Source organism: Nyctereutes procyonoides, unplaced genomic scaffold (genome assembly GCF_905146905.1).
Source record: "Nyctereutes procyonoides isolate TBG_1078 unplaced genomic scaffold, NYPRO_anot_genome, whole genome shotgun sequence".
Taxonomy (NCBI): Eukaryota; Metazoa; Chordata; class Mammalia; order Carnivora; family Canidae; genus Nyctereutes; species Nyctereutes procyonoides.
Genome location: NW_026575051.1, coordinates 30,051,646 through 30,077,382, shown reverse-complemented (window position 1 = coordinate 30,077,382; position 25,737 = coordinate 30,051,646). Strand labels below are relative to the sequence as shown.

Sequence of the window (25,737 nt, the reverse complement as noted above, 5' to 3'; positions counted from 1 at the left end):
CATTAAGATTGGAGATGAGAAAATGGAGCAAGATTGAAAGTAGGGAGAAGGATCATGAAGTGATTGGTTAGATCAGAACTCTTTGAAGACAGAGCTCAGTGGAAATGTAATTTGAGAATTATGTGGTAGCTACAGGATAATCCCTGGAGGGAGAAAATAAAAGAGTTAGTAAAGGACAAAGTTACCAACATTAAGGAAGAGGAACAAAAAAAATGGTGGATCAGTGACCTTCAAGGAAAGAGATGATTAGGAGCTGAGGGGGATCCACCGAGTGAATGGAGCAGAAGCCACTGCAGTTAGCTTTATCCTCAATGTTGCCATTGAAAGATTCTTTTACATCTTTTATATATTTTAGTGGAATATAGAATTGAAAACCAGATTGCAGTGGGTGGAAAGAGCAAATATGGTGTGAGGAACATAAGACAGGAAATATGCTCTCATGTTAAAAAAAAAATCACACACATACACCATAAAACTTGTTCTCAGGAAAGGAAAACTAGGGTGACATGGGTGGGGGGAACTGTTAGGTTGGAGAAAGAGTGTATCTTTTTATTGTTGTAGTACAGTAAAGGTTTGTTGTTTTATTCATAAATAAGGAATACCTAATATGTACTAGGTATCACATAAATTTGATATTATACTATACATGATATTGCTATGTGATGTTTTTCTCTTAAAATTCAGGGCTAGTATCCCATGTGATTTAATAAAATTTGGAGATATATAGACAGATATAGATAATAGATATGGATTTGTTATATACTAGTGCTTTATAATACAGTTATATAGATAGTTAATATACTTAAGATGTTTCATATGTGAAGTCAGTAATGAAATTTAATTCATATCTTTGCACATGCACTTGGGTAGACAACTAAAAACAGTCATTAAAAAGTGCATGGTTTTTTTTGTTTGTTTGTTTTGTTTTGTTTTCAAAAAATCATAGGGAGTCATTTTATATTGATTCATCCCTACAGCCTCTATAAGGCATACCAATCTGCTTTGGTTTTCTGGATCTTAATGTAAATTGTCAAGCAGAATTCCTTGCCTTGCATCCTAGGGAAGCCTTTATAACTTTAAATCCTTATCAGAACAGCAGCATATCAAGATGTCAACTGAACAGGTTCTAACAATTCACGTATAAAGCAAGATTAGGCAAACTATAGTATTTTTTCCCTTACATTTTTATAGGAGATATCTCAAGAAACCACTGGGTTAACAGAAATTTCATTGAGGAAATAAGCTTTTGCATTTTTGTGAGGTTTCTGTCCCACACTTTGGCACACATGTGTCTTACACATTTAGACTGCCTATTATCTCTTTGGGACTTTGGGACATGTCAATATATGGTCATCACTCCAAAAGGCCAGTGATGTGTATATTGCAGGGTCAGATGGAAGAATTCTGAGGCCTAAATCATAGCAGAGAGGGAGAGATGATATAAATAAACCTGAGATGAGAGCATCCATATCCCCAAGTATGTTGGGATCTGACTCTACAAATTTGGGAAAACAAGGTCAGTTATGAGTGAGGCCTGAGTTGAATTGGCTTCACCTCTCTGGGTAACATCCTCAGGTGAGATGCTCAGGAAAAGCATTAATGGATTCAATGTAAAAGTGGGGAGCAACAGGTCCCCCTATCAAGGAGACTCCATTTACCCAGGTCCCCCTTGTTCATCTCACATATTTCCATTTCATACATCATGGTGCTTGCTACTATCAGAAACCCAATGCTTTTTATTCAGTGCTCTCAGATTTTGCATAATTGTCCTGACAATGTTGTGAATTCTACTTATGCAATTCATTGTGAATAAACATTCATTTGATTCAGTTATCTTAGCTCTGCTGCTGCCCAGGGCTAAGGATGCTTTTGGCACTGAACTAGATAGTTCCTAAGTCTCCTTCTGTGTTTCCAACAGAGCTCAGGTAGGCAAACAAGTCATGCTCATTTGACTCTACCACACTCTGGAGAATGCACCTAAACTCAGTATTTGAAACCATTATGTCCTCACAGAGCATCCATCAACAAAAGCAGAGGTTTACCCAAACTACCTTGGCTTATTTCGATACAGCAATTTTTGATAATTATTCATCAAATTTTGTTTAAGTTGTGTAAATACTAAACCAGTAGAATTCCAGATAAATAGGGATGAAACAGGCTTTCCTCAGGCAAACTAGACATGCGAGTATACTATCAAGTTGATCCAGAAATGCTAATGCCTCCAAGCACCTGGGTAGGAGCAAATGAAAAGCAAATGGAATAAGATAAAATCCTCAGGTTCCATTTTTTTTTCTACATATAATTTTTCAAATACCTGAGGAGATAAGAAAAACTGAGGAGAAACTAGCAGAAACAAAAACCAACAGAAAAAGATCCATCCATGGAATTAGGAAACAAGGATTATAAAATAACTAAGCCAAGTCTGAAAATTTTTCTCAGGGAAATGAAAACTATAAAAAATTGACCTAGCTGACTAAAAAGCAAACACTTTTATAAACTTTAAAAAAATAGACAAAATTTAGAACAAAATGGATAAATTTAATATAATTAATTCTATTTTCTTTCAGCAATTAAAATATTCCACCATCTTTTGACATTCATAAAACCCGTGTAATCTCTAATTGTAATTTCCTTGTATTTAGTATCTCCATATCGTATAGCATCTCTTTTCAATTTATTTTTGATATTCTGCAGTAAGACAAAAAAATTGTCTAATTTAGTTCTTCTTCAACTTTAGGATTGTATCATCCATTCTAAAAAAATTATCAGTCATATAACTTCTAATATAATCTTGCCTTCATTATTTTCTATTGTGTCCTAACAGAACTCATGATAGATTGATGCAGCACCTTCTTCTATTCCCCCATCATCCTTTTACCTTTTGCAACAAATTTTGATAAGAACAATACAAAATAATAACAACAGCTATCATTATTGTAAATTAAAAGTGTGCCAAGAACTGTGTAAGCATTTTATATTTAACTCTTGAGAATCATATTGGAATCTAAAAAAAAAAAAAAAACAAAGAACAAGAGGATCCCTGGGTGGCTCGGTGGTTTAGCACCTGCCTTCAACCCAGGACGTGATCGTGGAGTCCCAGGGTTGAATCCCATGTCGGGCTACCTGCATGGAGCCTGCTTCTCCCTCTGCCTGTGTCTCTGCTTCTCTCTCTCTCTCAGTCTCTCTCTGCCTCTGTCTCTCTCTCTCTCCCTCTCTCTGTCTCTCATGAATAAATAAATAAAAATCAATCAATCAATAAATAAATAAATATAAAAAACAAAGAACAAGTAACTTTCTATTGGTCACCAGAAGATGAACCTCTTGAATGAGGTGCTAGAAAGACAGGTCAATATTGTGTCTTTTTGATCTATGGCTCAGGGAAATTTACCTGTATATGCAGACCTACACTATAGAATGCAATAGTACTCAGTGGCAAGAAAATTCTACAATTTCTCTCTTGACTTTTGTTCTACATTTTTGGCTTTGTACATTGGAAGAACATTTCAATCAACCAATTTGGGTATCCTTGGGGGTGGGCAATTAATGGAATGGATAGCTTCACTTCAAGAATGACCACCCCCATAAAGAGACTATTACCTTAACCACCATGTTCTTCCTTTGATTCTTTCTCTATACTGGGGGTGATCATGTTTAAATAAAATAAAATGAAATAAGATAAAATAATCGTGTTTTGTTTCAGACCTGTTTCAAATAGTTTACTATGAATATCTTAGATAATTCAAGGTGTTTACCTTAAGACAGGTTTGCCTATTACTCCAGGTATTATATTATTATTTATTATTATTAAAATAATTACACATCTCAGAATATTTCCCAATAGATTGTAACTTTTGAGAATACATTGGCTGGCACAGAGTAGTTCCATAACAAACAATATTTAGTAATTAAAATAATAACTCATGCAAAAATAGTAACTTTGTGCAGTAGATAATATTTAAGATCATAAATTAATCTTCAGAGATCCCTGGGTGGCGCAGCGGTTTGGCACCTGCCTTTTGGCCCAGGGCGCGATCCTGGAGACCCGGGATCGAATCCCATGTCGGGCTCCTGGTGCATGGAGCCTGCTTCTCCCTCTGCCTGTGTCTCTGCCTCTCTCTCTCTCTCTCTCTCTCTCTCTCTCTCTCTCTGACTATCATAAATAAATAAAAAATAATAAAAAAATAAATTAATCTTCAAAAACACCACTTGTAATTTAGAAATGACACATAAAGTCAGTATAACTTAAGGGTAATTAAAATCTTGGAATAATTCATTTGATTATGTTTTTGGGATTCAACATTTTGCTTCTAGAATTCCTCGGTGACTACTTTAGCTCTTTAGCTCATATTAGAAATTGACAGCTCATTAACAGCTCATTAGGAATGCTGTTAACTGTGCAAAAGGAAGATACTCTCCATAGTAAATTCTTACTTGTGAAATGTATTGAAGTTTAAGTCAGATTCAGCATCAGGGAGAATAAACATTTCTGCCTAGCAAAATGAAAAAATGCACACATGCAGGGTGAAATTAGGGGGAGGATGCCATAAGTTTCAATATATTTCACAAAATATTCCAGTGTGACATACTTTCTTTCTGCCACTTTTCCTTTGACTGTCAATTTATAGAAGCTGCCTGTCAATCTCCATTTCTCTTCCAAACACATGCAGTTATCATTCATTCCAATATTCTAAGATCATTTTATATAAACTTTAGAGATTTTGAATGATTTGTGAATGGACAAAGCCAAATCACATTTATGAATAAACACATGAAAAGAAGATTATTAAAATATTTTTAAAAGGAAAGAAAAATATGACCCCAATGTTTTTTTTGTATGTTTGTTTGTTTTTGAAAAACAAAAACTTAAGTATAAGAAAGTAAAAACTAGGAGAAGAAATCTAAAGACAGAAACAAAAGCAAAGATGGAAAAAAAGAGCAAAACCACTTCCACTGTTGACTTAGACTTGTATTCATGTTAGTAGTATGTAAGAAGGCCAGCCATAGTGTGTGTATAAATACACATTACACATATTCTTGACTGTCTTTTGTACCTGAATGGCAAAAGCACACAGCAGGTAGATAGTCTAAGGGCTGCCGAGTGGAGGCTCCGGGATCATCATATTTGGTTAACACAATGGCAGCTGTCTGGTATTCCCCAAGGGGGTGCAGTACTATATCAGATCACTGCATGGAGTGGATAGAGCAAGCTCCTATTCCAACTCCCTGATCAAAAAAAAAAAAAATTCATTTGATACACTGTCCTCAGGTAGAGGATATATCAGATATTAAACTGATAAAAACAGATAATACACTTGATATTAGCCAAAAGACTGAGAAGTAATGATCCCAAAGTTGTAAAAAATATCCACATCACTGTTTTGAGCCTGACTGGAGATAAAGAAATGATGGTTCATGAGCCAAATCTAGTCCATTACCTGTTTCTGTAAAGTTTTATTGAAACACAGCCACACTCATTCATTTTGGAATTATCTATGGTTGCTTTCATGCTATAAAAGTAGAATGGAGTAGTTGCAAAATATACCATATGGCCCATAAAGCCTAAAATATTTACTATTGGGTTTTACTATTTTGTTGATCCCTGATTAGACAGATAATTTTTAAATTTATGTTCAGATGTATGCTATTTGACTTATAAAATGGTATACAGATAGAAGGAATATTTCTTTGGCTGGAAAGCCCACAAAACTAGCATTTCTAACTTTGGCTTTGGAACACCTTTAAATCTTTATTTATGAGTAAATCACTGAGTGATTTATAATCTCTTTTCTAACTCTTGTTTTCACTTTCTTTTTGTTTTTTATTATATATATAATTTTTATTATATATAATATATTATATATAATTATATATTATATGTTTTCACTTTCTCTCTGTTTTTATTATATATAATTTTTATTATATATAGTGTATAATATATATACCAAATTATATATATTTATATATAAATATTAAAAATATATAATATATATCAAAATATTATATAATATATTATATTATATATATATATGTGTGTGTGTATATATATATATATATATATATAAAAGTCTTCCAGGGTACTAAAAATTTAAACTCAGTGTTTTCATTTGTAAATTTACCTTATTTCACAATTTCCATGTCTTCTTGAGCTACAGAAGTATTGGGAAGATTGGTTATGGACGCTGACTATTCTCTAATTTGATCATTGTTCTTACCTGATTTTAGTCATTAATACACATATGTGATTCCAGAGCTCTCCAATATCCTCTATGGCATTTGCTCATCGCAATCTAAACAATTCATCATGAGACATTATTCTACCCTCTGGGTCTTTTAATGTTTATTGGATCTACTTCTATTTCAAAGCCTTTTTCTGGGGACTTGTGACACATCTTGGTCTTCCTATAATCTTCTTTAGAGAGAAATGCCCATTAGCCCCATATGTCTATTCTTACTCTATATCTTTTTCATCCGGATTTTTGTGCAGCCTCCTATGGCTGTGACTGAGCATAAGGAGCAGCAGCCCTTTTCTAGAATATATCAATGCTTCATCATTCCCACTCTGTCTCCCACCATTCTGTGGAAGCCCTCCATTTCTCAAATCCCATTTTTCCAATACATTTATTTATGCCCAGTGGTCTTCTCCTGTGAGAGGAGGCTATGGTCTATAAAAAGAAACTTAAAAGATGAGCACGTATCAATATATCTTGCCACATCTCTCTGCAAAAGCAAGAAGCCCAAATATCATGTCAATTTTTTTTCATGTCAATTTAAATAAAGATGAAAGGAAAAGAAATAAAACTGGGAAAAAAAAAGTCTGTTAAGATTTCTAAAATAATATTTCACTACACCAATTGCTTGATATTGCCATCTCAAATCTTAATCAAATATTAATTTTCTACATCATATCTCTTAATGCAGATATATTATTGGTCCAGATAGGTTAGTTTAGGGTAAAGTAACAACCTCCAAAGTTTTATAATATAATGTGATAAATGTTGATATCGTTTCAACCATATATCCACTACAAGCTGGTGTAGGTATCTGTGCCATATAGCTCTCAGAGCTTCCTATAATGGGGGCTCTATCATTTTCGAGATCCGCCCTTTGAAACATGAGTCCCTTCTCTTCACTCAGAAGAGGTAAAAGGAGACTAGAAAACAATGCTGAAGACTTTTCTCTGTCTCATCCAACATGTAAAATATATCACTTTAGCTCACTTATTATTGAGTCGAGTTAGTACACATTTACATGAAACAATAAAAAGGCTGAAGGTGGGGATCCCTGGGTGGCGCAGCGGTTTGGCACCTGCCTTTGGCCCAGGGCGCAATCATGGAGACCCGGGATTGAATCCCACGTTGGGCTCCCGGTGCATGGAGCCTGCTTCTCCCTTTCCTCTCTCTCTCTCTCTCACTCTGTGACTATCATAAATAAAAAATAAATTAAAAAAAAAAAAAGGCTGAAGGTGACTGTTCTTTATGTCCATACAAGAGAAATTTGAAATGAGATACAGTAGTATTTCCAACATAGGCACTATTATGTGAAGATAAATTTCCAATCCTTGTAAACTTTTGTATAAGGGATTTCACAATCATATTTTCAAACCATCTAATAAAACATACCACAATGTAAGAGAACAATTCTATTTTGGGGAAAAAAAAGGAATAAACTAAGAAAAACAATTAGTCTACTCAGAAGCAAGTGAGGATAATTCCTCACTCTAAAGGAGACAATTACAGGATCATCCAGGATTTCTTCTCTGATACGTTCCACATAGCACAACCTCAAGAGGCATGTGAATTTAATTGTATTCCTTTACTTGTATAACCATAATGAAAATATGCGTGTTCATAGCAAAAACGAATGTTTTCAAGTTTTGCATATGCTATGTTAAATACATTATTTAAAGAAAAAAGTTATGGAAATGTATGAATATTTAACTAATAATATCTACACCATTGTTGCACTTTTTTCATGACATCTTTTATTTATTTTCATTAAATGGAAGTTCATGAAAAATGAAAAAGCCAATTCAAGAGTCATAGAACAGGGTTACCTGGGTAGCTCTGTTGGTTAAGTGTCTGCCTTTGGCTCAGGTCATGATCCTAGGGTTCTGGGATCAAGCCCTACATCAGGCTCCCTGCTCAATGGGAAGCCTGTTTCTCCCTTTCCCTCTACTGCTCCCCTAGTTTGTGCTCTTTTGCTCTTTCTGCCAAATAAATAGATAAAATCCTAAAACAAAAACAAACAAACAAAAGAGTCAAAGAACATAGGGCATGGTGTGCCCTCACAAAAAAATTTCTTAAATGAGCAGAAGGGAAATGTTGTTATAAGAGGAGAACATGAATTTTTCTTTGTTTCAGAAGTTTTAAAAATTATGATATGTATATAAAACATATAGATTGCATATATAATATATAAAATGCATGTGTATGCCAAATTTAATTTAAGACAGTGTGATTTGAAAAATAAGGCAAGGGGATCCCTGGGTGGCGCAGCGGTTTGGCGCCTGCCTTTGGCCCAGGGCGCGATCCTGGAGACCCGGGATCGAATCCCACATCGGGTTCCCGGTGCATGGAGCCTGCTTCTCCCTCTGCCTGTGTCTCTGCCTCTGTCTCTCTCTCTCTCTCTCTCTCTCTCTCTCTGTGTGTGTGACTATCATAAATATAAATAAATAAATAAATAAATAAAATCTTTAAAAAAAATGAAAAATAAGGCAAGCAAAATTAAAAGACTAAAGAAAAAAGAGTAAAATTAAATTTCATTTAAACACAATGTAATAGTTTTCTAATATGTGTTTTTAATAATCAGAAATGCACACTATTTTCTTATTAATTGATTTGAACCAAATGATATAATTATTTTTGCAGAACAATGTCTTTGAAAGTGCTAGAAAAGTAACAACAATTGTTATAAGTAGGAATGTATCTACAGTTATGTAATACAGCTCTTTTAATCACAAGTCAATCACACTGTGGAAAAAACCTCTATCTAGTTGGAAACAGCATGTAGAGCAAATGGACTTGAGTCAGCAAACAGGCCACATGGCTGTGTTGTCCTGATTCACTTCCTTTCATTAGTTCCCTCTATCAAATAAACTGAAGTTTAAATTACCATCTTCAAAGTTTAATTTATTTTCTTAGTCAAGCAGTTAACCATATTTATAGAGGCCTGACAATTCTAGGAAAGGAAAGTGCTGATAGTAGCACCAATATAAGGAGAGAGGGATTTAAAAAATGTAAATTTCCATTTAAAATGCTAATGAAATATTTTTCTAAAAATGCAAGTAATTATAATTTACCAAATTTTAATTTTGGGGGTGATGACATATCAATTTACTTTTAATCAGAATTTCTCCTTCCTTTAATTATATAGTCATTTATTTAATCCAGATTCACAGCTATATAATCCTACCTAAATTGATTTAAGCTTAATGTCGGAAAAAAAGGGAATATGCTCAGCCTGTAGGAATATGTCATTCTCAATTTAACACCCATAGGAATGTATTTAACACCCATAAGGATGCATTAATTGTATGTCATATATAATGCATATTTATAAATATGTACATATTTATAATATATATTTATTATGTATTGATATATAAATATTTGTTATATACATATATTAAAAATGCCTATGAATGTTAAAGTCAATAGAGGTGTATGTCATGATGTAGTGTATTTTCTTTTACTGGAAGCAAGTAAGCATAAACTTAGCTAACTCTAAGAAATGTATTATGGATGGGGATTCTTATAGTGGATGAGAGTTTGAATTACATATCATCTAAATAATTTTCAAATTATGAATTCATCTGTTAGAATCAATTTTCCATGTATAGTACATTTCTTGGAGTTAGCTGAGTTAGTCTTACTTGCTTCCAGTAAAAGAAAATTAACTATATAATGACATTCACCTCTAATGACTTTAACTTCATAGACATTTTTCTTAGATTGGGCTGCCTAGGAGCCCATGTAGGAGGTTTACTCAGTGTAGAATGGGAGTGTCTTTGAAATCAACATTTGTGAGGGAGTGAAGGAAGAAGGATTACAACACAGATGAAAGAATTAAACTGGAATGCAACTGCACAAAGGCCCAGCCAACATGATGGAGAGCTCTGGAACTAGGATGGCCTTTCAAAGCTATCCTGCCTTTAAACTGTAAGGCTCATTTTTTTTTATACCACTGTATAAACCAGTCATTGAATTTAGGGAGTCCTGGGGAAGGCCTATGACCTCAAACAGGTAGCATTTCTTACAAAACAGCTTGGCTGTGAGCTGTCCCTTTCAACACATTCAGCAGCCTGGGAGATGAATGCTTCAATCATAAAGAATGGATCTGTATGACCTACCAAAGATTTTACTCAGCTCAACCTTTGTTACACTCAGGCCAATTTTATTTTAATAATAAAATGTTTAAACAGTGCCATAGCATTCTGTTTGATCTCCTTTACCAAGAAAACTTTTAATAAGGTTAATGGGATGAACTACACAACTGATCTCCCCATTTCACCAATTCTCCTCGTTGTTGTCTGGTGATGCCATCTCCATGGGTTTGGTGTTGTTTTGTTTTGTTGTGTTTTCTTTTTAAGGAAGAAGATAGTTTAATGGTTGAGACATTCTGTGGTGACTATGAATGCAAGAATCTCAACTGATATTTATCTACTCTCTCAACTACTTTTCATTCAAAATTTTTCTTAACCCAAGCTGGTACCTCTGCAGAGGGATGATCAACAATGTCATTCCTAATGGTATAAGTCCTCAGAAGTATTTTTTGGATAAGGACAAATACAACAGTCCATTTACTGCCAAAGTTTCACCAAAGGATACCAGGAGATACTTCAAAAAGGTAACCTGAACAGCCACATATCTTCTTCCATGTCCCCAACATTATAGCTCAATCTTCTATTAATAACTATGGAAAATTATTGAGGAGAAAGGAATAATATCTTTTCTTGCCTCAGGGTGTCTTTGCACAGGAAGCCTGAACTAAGCAAGTAGCAGTCATTAACTAAAGTTATTAGAACTATTGCCATGTCTCCTAGTGGTATCATTCCTCTTTAATAGTAACCACTTCTAAACCCAGAGAATTGATATAAGAAGTATAAATTCCCTCAGTAGGTAACTAGATGTGATGGTAAGCAAGGTTATCCTACTTTCACCACTGGGTTCCCAGATTCAAGTTTTCTACCTCTTGGGCACAAAGCATCATATTATAACCATTGATGTATTATAGGCTCCAACTTCAATTCCACCTTCAGAAGCCATGCTCTGCTCTAGCTACCAGGTCAGAAGCTTCTGGGTAACACAAGTTATACTATGACTAGTGCATCTCACTGCAATGTGCCCATTTCCTTTGATACGAACTGTATCTCTTGGGATGATCAGCTGTTACAATAGGTGCTTTGCCAGAAAATTAAACATTTTGTAAGCACTCAGATACTGGTGCTGGATAAGGACTTGAGACCAGGATACATAAACCCAGACCAAGAACATATATGGATTCCAGTTCAGATAGGAGGGTTTGGGAGGCCCATGTGTTTGACTGGTCTCCTTGAGGGAAGTGCCATAGGGACTTACATTTTGGCCTCTGCTATAGGCAATTTTGATATTCAGCAACAACAATAACTAGATCAGCTTTGTTGAGGAAGGCCTACATTAACAGAGTCTATGTGTAGTCTACATTCCTGCTAATTTGGTCACTCTAGTCTTGATGTCATTATGCCAGTCCTGAAGACTGATAAGAAAGGCTGACCAGTAGATTCCTTCTGTTTTTTTAATACTTTTGTGCCTCTCCCATAGTGGCTCTTAATGAACATACAATACAAAGATCATCAAAATTTGTGAAACTTATCCATGTGTCTTTTCTCCAGATTTCTTTGTCCCTAACATTACAGTTTGCTCCTAGGCCTCCAATAAACTAGCCAAATTATTCATGAGTCTGTAAGTATATATTCTTAGCTCTGGCCATTTCTCTTTTAATAAAAAGTCGATGACAAGGAACATTACCTAAAGATCTGACCACTTGAAGCACTGTCTCTAGCCATTATCGTTCAGTGCAGCAGACTTCCATTCTTAGTTTGCAATGACTAAGTCAAACCACCTTCTAACCAAGGGTGACCTATTTCCTCCTCAATCTATTGGTCATAAGGGATGACCACCCCATTATCCAGCCATAAGTGTGAATTAGGGGAAGGTCAGGACATTCTCATTTTCAATAATTAAGATATCCTTGAGATATCATTCATAATCTTTAAGATATAACTTCTATCTTAAGACTGATTGCTGCTGGGCAGTAGATTTGGTTGGTTTAACAGAATCCAAGCCATAGAAGATTTCCAGCTGCATAGTCACCTGATGTCCCATAGTCCACTTTTCCTCTCCTAAAACTCAGAAGCACTCCAGTGGCTGTTTTTAACTAGGTTTAATTCAAATGACTTCTATCTGCTACAAGGTCCTTCTTTGTTCTTAGACTCACTCAAAGCTGGCAGCCTTCCATATCACTCGGAAAAAAATGTGTTAAATCTATATCCCCAAGTATGGAATTGCCATTGTTATCTTGCTGCTATAATTTGGCACTTATTATATTAATTATACTCCAACTCCTTTAATAATTAAGCATCAGCATGAAATATTTTGGGAACTTCTCATCTCCACTGCTCTCTAGAACCCCAGTTCTGTGGCAGCATCATGTACTCTCAGCTCTGGTTTTCAGTGAAAACCCAACATTGAGCTTCTCTGTGATATTGTTGCCTCTTTCTCCAGCAGAGTGCTTACTGGTTTAATAGATACAGTGTTTTCAGATCACTTTCAGCATCCAGGTAACACAGTCAGTTACTGGGTGTTCAGGTCTTACTTAAAATATCCACCTTCTTCTCTGAGTCTTTTGATCTTTTCTTTCCCTGTTTACCAAGATACTTTTCTCATTTCTACTTAGTGTTAGTCATCACATTTTCCAGGCTTCCAAAGATCATTCTAGTAATATGTAAGCAGTTTCTTGAAGGTCTTACCATAGTGTTAATACCTATATCAAGGAGAATAATCCCATATCAATAAACTTCTGCTATAACTTTATATTATAACTTTATATTCTGCTCCCTCATGATCCAGCACTTCAGAATCCAGTCCACTACAAACTCTCCAGGCTCCTGTTGATACATATTGGTTAGTTCCCACAATTCATTTGAAGCATACCTCCTCTTTTAACAGGTCCAGCATTTCCTTAGCAAGACCCTATAGTTAATTAATATAGTTATTCTGATATCCTCAAGGGGAAGTGGGAATAGATGGTGAATGGGCTGCTTATTTCTTACAAGGCAGAGGCTCTGGTAACTTTTCCCTCAAGTAGGGTAGTATTAGGCTTTAAAAGAAACCGTGTGTATGTGGGGGTGGGTACCTGGATGGCTCAGTCAGTTAGGCAAATGATGCCTGGTTTCAGCTCAGATCATGATCCCATAGGTTGTGAGATCAAGCCTTACATTAGGCTGTGTACTCAGCATGGATTCTGCTCAGAAGATTCTCTCCCTCTGCCCTTCCTGACACACACACCCATGTCCATTCTCTTTCTCTCTCCTCCCTCCCAAAAAAAAAAAATCTTAAAAAAATGAAAAAATGAGCTCTCCTGCCCACCTGGAGAGCTCACAAGGATATGGGAACTTATGGTTTTCCAGTGTCCTGATGCCATTCCTGAGGGTATCATTCCTTCCTAATCAGGACCTAATCTCTATGTAGCCACTTGCTGAAGTTAAGAATTCAACCTCCTTTGGAACTTTGCTTTCCCTATTAATTAAATTCCAAGCCTTCAATTTTTTTCTGGCCCCTGGCTGCAGAAAATGAGACTCTTTGTGTTGCAAAAAGAGACTACTTGCTTTCAGATTTGGCTTTAATTTCACACCCTCAGCTTTTCATTTTCTTTCTCTAATACATCCATTGACCCAGCAATACCCAACCAATTCCATAGTCCTACAATAAAGACTTCCTCTGAACTTCTCAAATGATGTGGTATTGATCCCACCAATGCATTATCTCCCACTTGTTCCCTATCAAGATCACCACAGGGATAATAACCACCTACCAGCTGTGTTGATCTTTTTATTGCCAGTTAGCCATTAGATGATAAACCTCAAAAATCTAATTTTAGAGTCTACTTCTTTGGACTACTTCAGACATCAATTATCTTTGGGCAAGTTTCTAGGGATTAAACTCTGAGATAGAGATTTCTGTGCAGGAAATTATTAAGGGTACCCTAGTAATCATCACTATGGGAAGATAAAGCAAGTATGATTAGGTAGAAAGAGGAATTAAGCTGTGAAACAGTAATAGCACAAAAGTCTCAGTCTACCTTCAGGGAAATCTGGAGCTAGGCCTGCCCTTTGGAATTGTCCAACCCTGAAGAAAGGTAGCTGGGCCTCTATATTCTTCCATATAGAGTGGCCACTATATTTGTGCCATAGAACACAGGCTGAACATGAGGTACCCAGTGACATTAGATATGACAGCTTTATTTGGCTGAAGGTAATTTTTGGTTAGCTTCTCATTTGAGAATGGTTGTCTGACAACATTCTCAGCAGCTGGGGGTTGTGAGCCTGGGTAGATATCTGTGTAGTACATCATAACTTCCATTCCAATATTCCAACATTCTTATTTAGATTATTCATCATGTTGTGCAATATACTGTCTCTTTCTTGTACGTGTGCGCGCACACACACACACACACACACACACACTGGCCTTGACTATGACCTAAGCACACCATATAATTGACTGTGTGTGTCTCTGACTACCTGCTTCTGAATCTTTATCCTTTCATTTTCATTACTTATTTTATTCAGTTAGGTTCCTGATACTTCCTGCTAGCACAATCTCCATTTCAGGCATAAATATAAAGGCCTAGCTCTATATGATCTTAGATTTTAAGACTTAGAGGATATTTGAGCAAAGCCATGCACTATTATATTACAATTTCACAATGACATTTTTATATCTTTTATCCCTTCATGATTTCCCATTCCAAAATTAGAAAAAATGGAGTGTTTGTATGGAATCTGGAAGAATATTAAAGTTGAAAAAAAGAAAATTTAGTACATAAAATATTTTCTTGGGCTCCTCAGAATTTTGGAGCCTCATAGTATATGTGCCTTCAAAGAGTTACAGCAAATCCTTCCATTTTTATTAAAGACATTTGCATGAACAGAAGACATTGTTTTTAACAGTTCACAAGCTTCTGCTGTTTTTATACTATCTGAAGGCTGTATCATCTTTTAATGTCAATGCAGTTGGTTGCCATAGAAATTATAATGATGTCACTCACTATTTAAGTCTAGAAATAAACAGCAGGAACAGATGGGCATTTAAGAATGAAGGGCATAGTTTTAATGCAAATGGTCTTGAAAACAAAAAACAGCAGGTTAAAAATCACATGCAAGAAATAAACTTACCTGGTGCAACATTAAAAGCTAGGATGTGTCTCCATGGTTAGCTATCCAGGTTGCTGGCTTGGAATCAGGGTGCAAAGACCAGAAGGCACGGAAAAGGCATTCAAGCAAAGACTGAAACAGAATCCTTTCTAAACAAGGTTGAGACTGGATCATAGTAACAATATACAGATATGAATACCCAGTAATCCCCAACAGAATGGGACTGAGACAGACTGCAGAGAATGTGAACCTAGTCTTACATACGTTAGGATGTTAGGACGGGTGTGATGACAGCTAAAAAGCAAGACGAAACAAAACAAAAACATAGTAGCATGTGTGAGGACAGATAGAAACATGTTTGACTTTCATAGGCAGGAAATCAAAGAAATCACATGCATCTGAGTCTAAAATGCAACTAGAATTGCTTAAAAAAGGCATTGTTCCATTGTTTCTGCACCATTTATTTAGAAAAGATGTACAGCTTTGTTCATTATTATATTATATTCATTAAACAATTATCACCCTGATAAATAATATTCACAAATTACTCAAAATATAACATTTAAAATACTGTGGGCATAAGTTTAGAAGGGTTCATACTACAATCAAAGCAGGTAAATCAGCAAAAAGGGAAAAATAATATTAATTTAAGGCAATCGAAATAGGACCCAGACACACAGACTTTTTAGATACTTTGTTTTTAAAATAACAGCTAAGGATTACAAAAAGTCTAAGGTTGTTTTAATCTGCAATCCTTTGTTCTGCTTAGTTCTGTTGATCTGGCTAGAAAAATTTATTCAGTGGTCACTAGAAAAAATATATATCACTAGAAAATAAGAGCAGGAAAAAAAAAAAGAAAAAAACCACCTGCCAAAGTGACACATTGAGTTAATTTAAAGTGGAGATTTACATGAAAATCAATAAACAGGTTACTTGGAAGACTATTTAAAAACTTTCACTCTGCACCGATTTTCATCATCTGATCTTTTTAAGTTTGTACTGATGTGTTTTAATCATAGGCTGTCTTGAGTCTTGCGCCTGTAGAAACAGGGAACCACGGAGTGATGGTGAGAGGGGTCATTTGGAGTAAATCCAGCCACCATTGTAACTTTGTAGCTGGTGGCATATGCATAATACTCCTTCCATTTATTCTTAAAGGTGTTGTGTTTGTGTAAGGAGTGACCCACTCATACAGCCAAGTTGCCACATTGAGGCACTGGTGTCTTAGAAAACCTCAGGAATATGAACTCTCAAAATGAGTTGGGTAGTTTGGCTTCACCTCTCCTTAATGATTTCAAACTATTTTCTGTATTACAAAATTTAAAAAGACGTTGAAAGTTTTGTTTTAGACTGAATATTTGTGTTCCCTCAAAAACACATGCTGAAACCCTATCCCCCAATGTGATGGTATTAAGGGATGAGACTTTATTAGGAGGTAACAAAAATTAGATGCAGTGATGATGGCTGAGTCTTCATGACTATTAATGTTCTAAGAAAACAAAAATTGGAATAAAAAGGTAATATTTATCTCCTGATACATAAAATATCTCCTCATGTCTCTTCTGTGAAACTAAAAGGCATGATTAGATTAATATTTTTATTTGTTTTTTTCCTTGATTTTATCTGAAGAGATAAAATAGAAGATAATTTTCACATTATCAAAAGATGTAAAGTAATTTATAGGTGGCTAGTATACATACTACTAGTATACATGGCTACTATAACATAGCCAGTGAGCATATGGTATCTAATTTTGCTGATAATACAATCAGACTGAATATAGGTAAACTGTTAGACAATGATATTCAAAATATTAGAAAATATTTTTAAAATTATAATAGCTTAGTTGGGCATCCCTGGTGGCTCAGTGGTTTGGCGCCTGCCTTGGGCCCAAGGTGTGATCCTGGAGACCCGGGATCGAGTCCCACTGCCTATGTCTCTGCCAATCTCTCTCTCTGCCTGTGTCTCTGCCTCTCTCTCTCTCTGCCTGTGTCTCTGCCTCTCTCTCTCTCTCTCTCTATGTCTCTCATGAATAAATAAAATAAAATCTTTAAAAAATAATAATAATAGTTTTCTCTTTTGAACATTTGCCAAAGAGAGAAGATAACCTTCTGCCTGGAAAGGTACAAGTAACATCCATTTAACTTTTCCAAAAAAGGAGGTCAGGTCTAATCTCTTGATGACTTTCAATGCCATCCATAAACTGGCCTCATCCTACTGATACAAATCATTTTTATTTTTAAATTCAACAATACATTTGTTGATTCATAAACTTTTTAAAAATCAACCAGCTTAGTTGTTTTGCATAGCTTTTTATCTTTATTTTACATTTTATTAGATATTGGGTGATACATTTACTTCTTTTTCTTCATCTTTGAAATAAGAATTTTCCTCCTCTGTTTAAAATGTCTCCTTCTGTCCAGCCTGTCCTTAAGTTCCAATCTACTCTTAATGGAAATAGTAGACTATGGTTACACTTCCACTTCCCAATTTCTTATTTACTCTTCTTCCATTTACATTTCTTTCTTTAAAAAAAAAAGATTTTATTTATTCATGACAGACACACAGAGAGACGCAGAGACATAGACAGAGGGAGAAGCAGGCTCCCTGTGGGGAGCCAGATGCAGGACTTGATCCCAGGATCCAGGATTATGACCTGAGCCAAAGGCAGAGGTTCAACCCCTGAGCCACCCATGTGCCCCTCCATTTACATTTCTGTTAATAACTTGCTGTTGGCACTACACTTCCCTAGATCTCTAATGATTGTTCTAAGGATAAGTATATGAGATACATCATAGGCCATTATGTATTTTACATTCCTTTCTGTGACATTTTTCTGTACTTCCTCCATTTTGGAATTCACTTTTCTTGGGTTCTAAGCAAAAAGTTTATTTTCCCTCCAACCCCTCTTCTCACTACTGAAAGTCTCTCTTCCATTCTTTTAGGCTCTTTTTCCTGGCCTTCCCACAAAATGATAGTTTTCTCAGGTTCCATCCTTAAAGAGGGTCATACAGACCCACACGCATCTCCCTCTCCTAAATCTTGCTTGGTTTTGTCACTCTTATCATCATGTTCAGCTAACACAAGAGACTAATGATACCAAGTCATTCTTTAAGCATCTATGTCAAGGAGTTTCACTTAGGTGTCTCATGTATATCTGTTATTATGAAGGCTAACATTCAACTGTCATCCACCTTTTGGCACCCCCTACACCATCGTCTGTTCTCCTACTTTCTGCATCAATTGTCTAGCCAATTATACCTGAAATCGGGGAATCACTCGAGATTTCCATGCTCTATTGAATGGCATATCATTCCTTTTCTCTCACTGCTCCTCACTGTATTGGTCAAAAAGTACTATTAATGAATTTTCTGAATTTATCTTCGTACTATTTCTTCCTCTCCGGTCTATCATCCATGTTTCTCCTTTTTCCATGTCCATATAATTTATATTTCTTAAAAGTAATTTGACCTCACTTCAATCTAATTACTTAAACCTTGAAGTGTCATAAAAGACCTTTCCAGTTTCACTTCATCTACTTAAATTTGATTTATTACATCATGCTCATTCAGATTTCTTTTCTTTGCAGGTATTTTTTTTTTCCCCAGAACATATCAATTGCTACAAGTCACTGATCTCTTCTAGCATGTGTAAGTAGGAAATCTTGCTTATTCTACAGGATTCACATAAACAGATTCTTTTGAAGGAAAAGTCCCAATTTGTCCAACATTCAATGTGACCAGATCATATGTTCCTCTCTTTCTCCACTTAAATACATACTATTATTTTTGTAATAGGTTCATCATATTCAGATCTATTCATTTATTTTTCTGTGAGCTTCATGAAGGCAAGCATGGTGCACCCTACATCTGTGTCCCAAATTGAAGGACTTGTAAATACTTTGAATAATAAATGAATTATGAGTGAAACTCAGAAATTGTGGACAAAGAAATTACATAAGTATTTAATTGTATGACTTGAGTCTTTCATCCCACTCATAGTTCTTTAAAATGGGCTAGAAATACATGTGTAAACACATGGTAGATAAACTTAAAACCTAGGCACTGCATTTAATCTACTACCAAGATAATTACACCTCTTTCTTGCCTCCTACACCAATCTGCCACTCACACATGTTTTCACTTATCTTCCAAACTTGAGTGTGTCTCTTTCCTACTTCCCCTTGTTCATCTCACATCCTCTGTACTCTCCACCTGTACAAATTTTTAGCTGCATGCCAAAAAAAAAAAAAAATTCTGCCTTTGAATGATCTATGAACTCACAACACAGCATTTAGTTTTTATGCAATGATTTAGATGTATTAATTGTTGAAGTAAGATCTGAGATGGGATGTCATCCAGGGTTGGGTGATTTGGCCAAGAGTCTTCAGTGTGTTAAAATGTTTGGGGGATATACAAATCTCATTAATTTTCTGGGAAGGATATATAATAGAAGTAAGATTTATAATACTCAACAGAATGTTAGATCATGGGAATTTGGAATCTTGAGAAGTTAATGGTCAAAAGATTTATTGAACAGTTACAATCTGTGATTTTCTTCTATGAGTAGCCTTATCTCAAACATTAAATACAATTCAAATATTTAGGAGCAACAGACATCTAAATTTAAGTGTACCAATTCAAGTATGGTAATTTTTCCTAGGAGAGTAAGTATAGCCTTTGATACAGGAACCAATTTTACCTACTCTGTAATGTGTACTGGGGCAATTGGGGATGGACATAACTGTAAACCAGAGCATAGAAACCCTGTAAGCAACACTAGTTATTGTGAATTGTCTTTCAGAGAATAACAAACTGTTTAGGATTATCTGTTCCTTCCTACAGTCTCACTCTCATTGCCATATATATTATAAAAATCATCATGATAAGTATTTTCTTAGTTGGGAAATTGGATTGGATAGATTCCAAAATGTGTTGATGGAAGAGATATTAGCATTCTCAGAATTGAATAGCTGAGAAACAAAAAGATGTGCAAATTAGTTGGTTTATTGGCAAATGAAATAATATTCAATTCGATTTTTTCAGATTAAAAAGTTGTAAAAGCACACTTGAATATCAAATGTAATGGACCAATATTAATAAATACTAACACACACATGCATTGTGCACACTATATGAAGCATGAAATAAAACAGATAACAAAAAATAGGAAGAGCAGAAATCAATCACACGCATAGACATCTATCAGATGGTTCAAGAAAACCATGAGTTAGTTCTTTCAAAAGAGAAACACACTGCTAATAGTCTGGTTGTATTGACCAAGAAACAAACAAACAAAAAATATCTGACACAAATAATGAATAGAATGATTTGAAAGTGGAAATAAGTTTGTAACTGAGTACTTAGCAAGATAATGATGCTAAATTATGAATACTTTTAGGAAGTATCATCTAAATATATAAAATAAATAAGTAAATTACTAGAAACAATATACTGTGCCAATGTTAATTTTCCTAATCAATCTCTTTTTCTTGACAAAGAGTTAGACCAGATATGCAGTGTGGAAGGGCTATGTGACTGAGTCCCAGTAAATTAAATATGATGCAAGTATTTCATTTCCAGGTTGATCTCATAAAGTTCCTATGTTCAGTCTTTTATAGTTTCACACACTTCAGCTCCATACATTGTAGATAGCAAAGCCATAGGAATAGGGGCCTGGGTCTGTGAAGTCACTGATTAGAATAGAAACATCTGGCAACAAAAGATGTCCACTCACAATTTTACATAAACATGAAATTAACTTGCATTTTATTAATATATTGGTTTTATGATATTTAATTCTTAAATAGCTGTGATATCTTAACTAATGTACTTGGTTTTTTTTAAGATTTTACTTATTTACTCATGAGACACACAGAGAGAGAGAGAGAGAGAGAGGCAGAGACACAAGCAGAGAGAGAACCAGGCTCCATGCAGGGAGCCCGATGTGGGGCTCTATTGCAGGTCTCCAGGATCATGCCCTGGGCTGAAGGCGGCGCTAAACCTCTGAGCCACCCAGGCTGCCCACTAATGTACTTTAACATATTTAAATTAATATCACTACAAAAACTATTTGTAAAATAAATATCATGTCTAAACAGAGCAGTGAGAAATGAAAAAAAAAATTGAGAAAAAATATCCAAATTTACTTCTCTTTACTAGTGAATTTCACTGAAAACTCAACCAAAAAAAAATTCTATTAGTACATAAAAGCATAGAGAAAATAAAATACATGTTATGCTCTCCAACTCATTTTATGAGGCCAATAAAACTTTGACAAAAAAATCAGTAAGGACACTATACAGTAGAAAAATTAAAATCTAACATCCTTCATGAATACAAATTTAATACCTTTAGAAACAAATATACTTTATTAGTTAACTAAAAATAGAAATAAACTTAGTTAAACTTATAAAGATATATAACAAAAACATTGGGGTCACCATCATACTTAAAGTGAGCTATTAAAGGAGGTGATGGTATATTAATTAACTTAATTGTGGTCATCTTTTCACAATGTAGATATCTATTAAATCATTATCATGTTGTATTCAATCAATACAGGTAATAAATCCTTTCCCTCTGAAATTCAGAAGAAGGTAAAGAGATTCACTATGATTACATCTTCTCTCAATACTGAGAAGTTTTAATGCAAAAGAAAAGAAAAAGGTATATATCATAATGATTATAAAAGAAGGGAATATGATTATTCATGTAGAAGATTCAGAGGGGCAAAAGATAAATTTTGAGGAATTACTAAGAGTTTATTAAGGTTTATCAATACAAATAAATATAACCAATATTTCATTTTCACATACCAACTAAAACAGAAAAAGAAACATTAAATAAAATAGCACCTGACAAAAATGTTTAAGGATAAATATAAAAATATATATTCAAGGCATGTATGAAAAATTTATAACACTGCTTCAGATTATTTTATTAAGAGGGATTACAAAAGACCTAAATATTTCATTGAAAGACATTAAAGAGTCCTAAATAAATGAAGCTTATATCATTGTCATAGATGATTATGTCTCAACATTGTAAAATTTGTCAACTATCTCTATATTGTTTTCTGCATTTATACTCAAAATCCCAATAACATTTTTGAAATCTCCACAAATTGATTTTAAGATTCATAAGAAAAACAAAACAGCCTCTTATAGTCAAGATATGAACAATAAGGTAGAAAGCTTTCTGTTATCAATATTTATAATACAGCTATAGTAAGTCAGTCATCCTGGTATTGGTGCATGCCTAGCAAATAGAGAAATGGAATTAAAATACACATATAATCATTACGTAATTATATTTGATAAGTTATTTATAACAAGAAAGATCTTTAATAAAGTGGAAAACACTCTCCTTTCCATCAATGGTATTGGAAAATAAGAGTGTATAAATGATGAAATATGGATGCCTTCTTCCAGTATATTAAAATATTAAGTGTAGGGACGCCTGGGTGCCTCAGCGGTTTAGAGCCTGCCTTCAGCCCAGGGTGTGATCCTGAAGTCCTGGGATCAAGTCTCACATTGGGCTCCCTGCATGGAGCCTGCTTCTCCCTTTGCCTGTGTCTCTGCCTCTCTCTCTCTCTCTCTCTCTCTCTCTTTCTCTCTGTGTGTGTATCTCATAAATAAATAAATAAATAAATAAATAAATAAATAAATAAATAAAATATTAAGTGTAGATAGACTATAAAACTAAGTGAAAAAGCAAATTAAATAAATGGGTAAATTAATATAAAGTGAAACTTTGAAAATGTAATCCTTGAGAATATTATCATAACCACAGGGTATAAACAGATTTTAAAACAATGTATAAATCATACCAACCATTAAAGAAAATAGAATAGTAAAAACTAAGAAGTTGTACCTATTGAAAGTCACCTTTAAGAACATGAGAAATAGGGATCCCTGGGTGGTGCAGTGGTTTGGCGCCTGCCTTTGGCCCAGGGAGCGATCCTGGAGACCCGGGATCGAATCCCACATTGGGCTCCTGGTGCATGGAGCCTGCTTCTCCCTCTGCCTGTGTCTCTGCCTCTCTCTCTCTCACTGTGTGCCTATCATAAATAAATAAAAATTTTAAAAACATATTTAAAAAAAAAGAACATGAGAAATAAGCCACAATATGTAGGTTTATATTTATAATTCTGATCAGCATCCAAGAACTTGTATACAGAAATACAAAAAAAAATTCTCTTAAATTGTGGATAAAGATAAACATTGCAAAAATAAATAAAAGAAGAAGAAGAGGAGAAGGAGGAAGATGAAGAAGAAAGATGAGGAGAGAAAGTTTGCTAAAATATTTATTTACATTTCCAATAAGTATATTATAATATGCTTAAAAAGATAGCTAATAAATATTAGTTATTTGAAACTATGCCTACCAGAATCTCTAAAATTACTTTTGACTATATCAATTGTGGGCAAAATAGGGAGCTACAAGAACTCTGGACTATCATAAACTGATGAAAATATTTTAGGAAATAAATCATTCATTAGTAAAATAAAAACTATACTTACCTTATGATAAAAAATATTGTAATTTACACCACAGTGAATTGTGTGAGCTTATGCAGTGAAAAGTATATAAAATAATATTTAAAGCTGCATTTGCTTCATAATAGCTCATAACTAGAAACAACCCAAACATCATCAAACAACAGAGCAGAAGAATAAATAGAAATATGTTCAAATGTTGGGGAAAGACTGCATGGGAAGGTTTCCAGAAGAAACTGTCTGTACAGGAAACTCTTCTAATAGAGATTAGAGTCTCCTTGGAACACCAAGGGACCATGTACATGATGGTCCAGATGGAAACTTTATCTTATGTAAGGTCAAGCTGTAAATATTATGGATTCCTCCTTTTGTCCAATGTAAAAGAGTGGGTTGGCCTCAGTTAATATGTAAACAACCGATAGACTTACTTCACTCAGCATGATACCCTCCAGTTCCATCCACATCAAAGCAGATGATGGGTATTCATCTTTTCTGATGGCTGAGTAATATTCCATTGTGTGGAATATTATATATACCACTACCACATCTTCTTGATCCAGTTATCTGTCGAAGGACAGCGAGACTCTTTCCGCAATTTGGCTATTGTGGACATTGCTGCTATAAACATTGGGATACAGGTGTCCCAGAATTTCACTGCTTCTGTATCTTTGGGGCAAATGCCCAGCAGTGCAGTTGATGGGTTGTAGGGTAGCTTTATTCTTAACTCTTTGAGGAACCTCCACAGAGTTTTCCAGTGAACTGTACCAGTTCACATTCCCACCAACAGTGCAAGAGGGTTCCCCTTTCTCCACATTCTCTCCAGCATTTGTGGCTTCCTGTGTTGTTAATATTTGCCATTCTCACTGGTGTGAGGTGGTATCTCATCGTTGGTTTTATTTATATTTCCTTGATGGCAAGTAATGCGGAACATTTTCTCATGCACTTGTTGGCCATGTGTATGTCTTCTTTGGTGAAATTTCTGTTCATGTCTTCTGCCCATTTCATGATTGAATGGATTGTTTGTTTCTTTGGTGTTGAGTTTCATAAGTTCTTTATAGATCTTGGATACTAGCCCTTTATCTGATAGGTCATTTGCAAATATCTTCTTCCATTCTGTAGGTTGTCTTTTAGTTTTGTTGACTGTTTCTTTTGCTGTGCAAAAGCTTCTTATCTTGATGAAGTCCCAATAGTTCATTTTTGCTTTTGTTTCCTTTGCCTTCATAGATGTATCTTGCAAGATGTTACTGTGGCCAAGTTCAAAAATGGTGTTGCCTGAGTTCTCCTCTAGGATTTTGATGAATTCTTGTCTCACATTTAGATCTTTCATACATTTTGAGTTTATCTTTGTGTATGGTGTAAGAGAATGGTCTAGTTTCATTCTTCTGCACATGGCTGTCCAATTTTCCCAGCACCACTTATTGAAGAGACTGTCCTTTTTCCAGTGGATATTCTTTCCTGCTTTATTGAATATTAGCTGACAATCATTATATGGTTTCACTCATACAGGGAATATAAGAAATAGTGAAAGGGATCATAAGAGAAAGGAGGGAAAATGAGTGGGAAGAATTAGAAAGGGTGACAAAACATGAGAGACTCCTAACTCTGGGAAACCAACAAAGGGAAGAGGAAGGGGAGGGAGTGGAGGGATGAGGTAATATGGTGAATGGCACTGAGGAAGGCACTTGATGTGATGACCACTGGGTGTTATACTATATATTGGCAAATCAAACTTCAATACAAAAATAATGTAAACAACCTCTAAAATAGATTGAGATGAAAAACAGAGGGCATGCTTTATCTGCTTTTGTGTGAGAACTGAATAAAT

At 34.9% G+C, this 25,737-nt stretch overlaps 1 non-coding gene and 1 pseudogene across 1 annotated transcript; one reads left to right on the top strand and one right to left on the bottom strand.

Moving 5' to 3' along the window:
* Positions 1 to 5,158: 5,158 nt before the first annotated feature.
* Positions 5,159 to 5,342, bottom strand: LOC129513211 (U2 spliceosomal RNA). Its single transcript, XR_008665191.1, has one exon. It is a non-coding gene; the product is annotated as a U2 spliceosomal RNA (small nuclear RNA).
* Positions 5,343 to 10,722: 5,380 nt separating this feature from the next.
* The window catches only part of LOC129512370 (ATP synthase subunit f, mitochondrial-like), a 35,880-nt pseudogene continuing 20,865 nt past the window's right edge, over positions 10,723 to 25,737 (top strand).